Genomic DNA, 6000 nt, shown 5'->3' with positions numbered 1-6000 from the left:
GACCTCCACAAATCTGGTTCATCCTTGGGAGCAATTTCCAAACGCCTGAAGGTACCACATTCATCTGTACAAACAATAGTGCGCAAGTATAAACACCATGGGACCACGCAGCCGTCATGCCGCTCAGGAAGGAGATGCCTTCTTTCTCCTAGAGATGAACGTACTTTGGTGTGAAAAGTGCAGATCAATCCCAGAACAACAGCAAAGGACCTTGTGAAGATGCTGGAGGAAACAGGTACAAAATATATCTATATCCACACCAAAACGAGTCCTATATCGACATAACCTGAAAGGTCGCTCAGCAAGGAAGAAGCCACTTCTCCAAAACCGCCATAAAAAAGCCAGACTACGGTTTGCTACTGCATATGGGGACAAAGAGCATACTTTTTGGAGAAATGTCCTCTGGTCTGATTAACAAAAATAGAACTGTTTGGCAATAATGACTATCGTTATGTTTGCAGGAAAAAGAGGGAGGCTTTGCAAGCCGAAGAACACCATCCCAACCGTGAAGCACAGGGGTGGCAGCATCATGTTGCAGGGGTGCTTTGCTGCAGGAGGGACTGGTGCACTTCACAAAATAGATGGCATCATGAGGAAAGACAATTATGTGGATATATTGTAGACATTCATCAGGAAGTTAAAGCTTGGTCACAAATGGGTCTTCCAAATGGACAATGATACCAAGCATACTTCCAAAGTTGTGGCAAAATGGCTTAAGGTATTTGTATTGTATGAATGTTGGGCTCAATGAGACAATTCTGTTTAACCTGCCCTGCTTAGAGAGCAACTGTCGGACGAGTGTCGTGTGCGGACCTCCGGAGGTAGTGTTCGAGACATAAGAAATACGCTAGTTTACATTACAGTAATGTCTCTCAAGAATCAATACCTCTTTAGAATCTCTCGAAATTCTCATCAATGAGAACACACCCTCAGTGTCGCCTGGCTTTTTCACCCTCCTCTTCTGTGCCCCTAAAACCCAGCAGCAGAGAGAGGGAGAAAGACCTGAATGCAGGCCTCTAAAAGGTGAAAAGAAGGTTGGTGTACCCCCTCCCTCACCCATCCCTGTTCCCCCTTTCATCTCACCCTGCTGACCCAGGAGGGTTGAGGGACGTAAGCCGAGGGGCACCGGACCTCTTGCAGCACGTGAGTGGGACAATTGGCATCGCTTTGCTGGGCCTTTCAGGAAAGGGGCATCTGGTGTTTGTGAAAGCCGGGGGAGATGAGAGGAACAATAAAAAAGGCATGCCTCGTTTCCCCGGCTCTACTCCCGTCTCCCTCTCTCTATCCTTGGCTCCCCCTCTCACAGTAGCCATAGCACCATCTGTCCCATCCCCACCTCGTCCTGTGCCCACCGCCCCCATCCATCGAGCACTAAACATCAGAAAAAGGCCTCTTTCAGCTCAGTGTGCCCCCCCCCCCCCCCCCCCCCCGACAATCCTATTACTATTACAGAGGCCTGTGAGGTCGACATAACTTTTCATGCAGCAACAAGTGCCCGGGGTGGATTAGGCCGCTTTGACTGAGGGGGGAGAGAAAAAAGAGGTAGGAGGGGAGTTGAGCAGAGACACAGAGGAGTGGAATCAGTGTAATTTATTCCTTGGTGGAGTCCTATTGATCATAGATGTGTTAGAGTGGAATTTTCCAAAGGTTTGCCTGATGATGTTATTTTGGTCTGATCCTCTGGGGTTACAAAGCAAATGGCTAACCATCAAAGTACTACTGTTTTCTTTAATTATGTTTACTTTTATAACAGTAAAATTTGTAGCTAATCTGAATATCTGATTTCAGGTACAAAATACATCACACACTAGAATATACACACAAAAACTCAAATAAAATGTGGATAAACAGAGACTTTCTAATAGTTGACCTCTACCTTATTATCTACAGAATATTGATTGTGTGTTGCATGTGTGTGTGGGGGAAGGGGGCATTTATGTATGTATGGGAGAGAAAGACAGGATATGTGTGGGTGCGAACAGAACAGTGAGTGAAGTGGTCCTCATTTAATCATTGGTGCGAAGAGGGATATAATTTAATTGAGTCTGTAAACAAGAGGTAGGTGTTTAGACGAGGTTGTTTATTAGCCAGAGTTTATTTCTGTTTATGTCTCTCTGTTTATGTTTCGCTCAGGATTGTGTTTGAGTAGAGTAGACCAATGTATGTATGTGAGAATTTACCGCGCTGTGTCTTTGTCTCTGTTAGTGGACACAGTTGTGTCTGTCTGTGTCTGGTGTCGGTTGTGTGTGCTCACAGTAAGACCCAGTTGAATCATAAAGTAGGTGTGAAGGAGGATATAATGGGAGGTGATGTGTGGAAACGGGCTGTGGGTGTCAGGCTCAACATGTAAACTTTGGTGACATCACACAGTGGGATTGGTGAGGGTAAAACAGGGGGACATAGACATGGCAGAGATTCTTTAGGACTGTAAGTGTGGATTCCACCCCAATTCAGACCTATCATATGTATCACGTCTCACATAGGACACACAACATGACATCACATAACACGCACTCCTAATTGTTCTCTGTGTGACCCAATCAAGACTGTCTGAAGCAGCCACTCCTGTGTCTTAGGAATTCACAGGCAAATCACACTGTAAATGAGACCCAGATAAGCTAGCAGTACGCTAAGCTAACTATGGTAACGATCCAGGAAAATTCAGCTTCCCTGACACAAGATCTGCTTTGGCCCTTGGGAGGTAGACAGGGGGTTTAGAGTGGTACAGTGACACATTAATGTATTACGTAATATTTGCAGTGAACATGTTGCTCATATAATAGTGATTATGTTCAGCACAACAACATGTTCCCTGTCTAAAATGCCCTGTCAATTTGACCTGCTGGATTGTAAAATTGGCTCACAAATACAATAAATACTGTTGCAGTATCTCTGTTGGCAGGTGCCGAGTTTGTAGATTGACGTGCAGCAACTGACGTTCACCATGGTAGCTTACGTTTGCCTGCATTTTTCCTGAAGTACAAGGTACAGTAACTGTTGAGAATAGTTGTGATGTTGTACTCTTGGTTTCTACAGAGAGACAGACAGGAGTGACGTCAGTGGGGGCTCTCTGTCTGCAACACACCTGACTGAGTCAAAGGGGCGCTGTGTGTGTGTGTGTGTTTGTGTGTGTGTGTGTGAGTGTGTGTGTTAGAGAGAGAGTTGTTAAAACTGTCTACTATTTATTCAGATGACAACTGAACACTCACAGCTTGAAAAGTAAACTCAAATGGTAATTGTATGTATGTGTTCATTTGATAATTCTAGTCAGTTTGTCGTTTGATTCGGTCCATGGTTGGGACATAGATCGGAGGCGTTATACATATCTCTCTCTCTCTCTCTCTCTCTCTCTCAAGAGCATTAGTGAGGTCGGGGACTGATGTTGGGCGATTAAGCCTGGCTCGCATTCAGCGTTCCAATTCAGGTGTTCAAGGTGTTCAATGGGGTTGAGGTCAGGACACTGTGCAGGCCAGTCAAGTTCTTCCACACCGATCTCAACAAACCATTTCTGTATGGACCTTGCTTTGTGCACAGTGGCATTGTCATGGTAAAACAGGAAAGGGCCTTCACCAATCTGTTGCCACAGTTGGAAGCACATAATCGTCTACAATGCCATTGTATGCTGTAGCATTAAGATTACCCTTCACTGGAACTAAGGGGCCTAGCCCAAGTCGTTATTCCTGCTCCACCAAACTGTACAGTTGGCACTATGCATTGGGGCAGGTAGCGTTCTCATGGCATCCACCGAATCCAGATTCATCTGTCAGACTGCCAGATGGTGAAGTGTGATTCATCACTCTAGAGAATGCGTTTCCAGTGCTCCAGAGTCCAATGGCGGCGAGCTTTACACCACTCCAGCCAAAGCTTGCATTGCATATAGTGATCTTAGGCTTGTGTACGCCTGCTCAGCCATGGAAATCCATTTAATGAAGCCCCTGATGAACAGTTCTTGTACTGACGTTGCTTCCGGAGGCAGTTTGGAATTCGATAGGGAGTGTTGCAACCGCTTCAGCACTCTGCGATCCTGTTCTGTGAGCTTTTGTGGCCTACCACTTACACGACTGAGCCTTTATTGCTCCTAGATGTTTCCACTTCGCAATACCAGCACTTACAGTTGACTGAGGCAGCTCTAGCTGGGTAGAAATTTAACGAACTTACTTGTTGGAAAGGTAGCATCCTATGACGGTGACACATTGAAAGTCACTGAGCTGTTCAGTAAGGCCATTCTATGTTTGCCTACGGAGATTCTATGGCTGTGCGATTGATTTTATACACCTGTCAGCAACGGGCTGAAATAGCCGAATCCACTAATTTGGAGGGGTGTACACATACTTTTGTGTGTGTATAGTGTATGCTGACCAGAAAAATTATGGGTATGTACATTTCTGTAGGTCATTGCCTTAACAAAAGCTCCAGTCTGTCCTGTTGTGTCTGTAATGGATCCATGCCCTCCTTCCCCCTCTCCTTCTCACAGCCAGAACTCTGTGGGTTAAAGGGCTCATTGACAACTGAATGGATGACCTCTGACCTGTAGGCAGCTGCTGGGGCCAGTCAAACTTTGTTTATAGACCTGTCTGTTTTCTCATTGGTCGATGGCGGTATCCAGGCAGGTTTCTTGGTTTCGCTCCCCCCTCTTTCTTTGCTTCTCTCTGTCTCTGTCTCTATTGCTCTCTATTTCTGTGCCTTGCTCTGTCTCTTTCTGTATCTCTTTCTCTCTCTCTGTGTCTTTGTCTCTGTCTCTGTGTCTATGTGGGACTCACTGACTTCCCACAATTCCCACAACAAAGTAAAAACGGGTTCTTCATGCTGCAGTATATGCTACTAACAGTCACTTCTAGAAGTAGAGAGATAGTAAACAGTAATGCTAGTATGTCTCTTCTTCCCCAAGTGAAATAGAGATTCAACAGCTTATTTGACAGAGCAGTCCCCACATGTAGTTGGGTTCCCCTATAATCATATTCATTTAGAATCCCTAAGTTATAGGATCTTAAAGCTTTTTTTATTTCTCTTTCATCTCTCTCATTCTTCTTTATGATACCCTTCCCTGCCCTGAGGCTACCAGTGTGTTGTCTCAGCTCAGGCTTCATCCCCTAGTCTGCAAGCAAAAACACACACACACCCCCCTCCCACAACCCACCATAACTCAGAGTTGTTTGGCCTTGGCCACCCCAGACCGTCCCATTGTGGAGGGAGACACACCAGTTGGTGTGCAGTGTGAGCGGGCGGGTGGTTGGGTAGATCCCCTTTGAGGCCATTTGGCTAATCCCTGGTGCTGGGTACTGTAAAGACCAGACACTCTCCCCCCAATTACCCCAGAGTGGGCTGAGGAGCTGGGCCAGCCAGCGGGCTGGGGGCCCCTCGCCCTTGAGGGCTGGCCAGCTCAGTCCTCCAGGATTTCCCCGACCCTGAGGCATGGGGATAATTGGTCTGGCGCTTCACAATGGTTTAATTTCTGTGTCATTACTGGAGAATGTCAGGGTTTGTTGTTGTTTTTTTTAAAGGGGTTGTTTCAGGTCAACAGTGCAACTGTGGGCTCTATTCAATCCGTATCGTGGAAGTTTTAAAGGCAATGATCCGTTTTAAAGGCAATGATCCTGCGTTAGCGAAATTGCATTCTCTGTAAAAGTTGCATATATCTGCTCAGTCAGAAACTACCTTTATATTTCTATCACACAATCTGTAACTCTTCAGTGGTACAGATGGAATAGAGCTCCAAGTCTCTACTGGACAGTAGGGCCTGTCTGTTGTTTGGTTGTAGTACCTCGTTTAGAGATGGTTGAGTTTATTGAAATATGCATATCATCCAGAATGTAAACAAGATTGTAAGCAATTGAATCAATACAATCAAAACAATTGTATGTAATTGATATGATTCCCAAAATCATGTTTGTACGGTGGTACTACATAATAAATATGTACTGTGGTACTACATAATAAATATGTACTGTGGTACTGCATAATAAATATGTACGGTGGTACTGCATAATAAATATGTACGGT

Source organism: Oncorhynchus mykiss, chromosome 7 (genome assembly GCF_013265735.2).
Source record: "Oncorhynchus mykiss isolate Arlee chromosome 7, USDA_OmykA_1.1, whole genome shotgun sequence".
Taxonomy (NCBI): Eukaryota; Metazoa; Chordata; class Actinopteri; order Salmoniformes; family Salmonidae; genus Oncorhynchus; species Oncorhynchus mykiss.
This window is presented reverse-complemented; position numbering follows the sequence as displayed.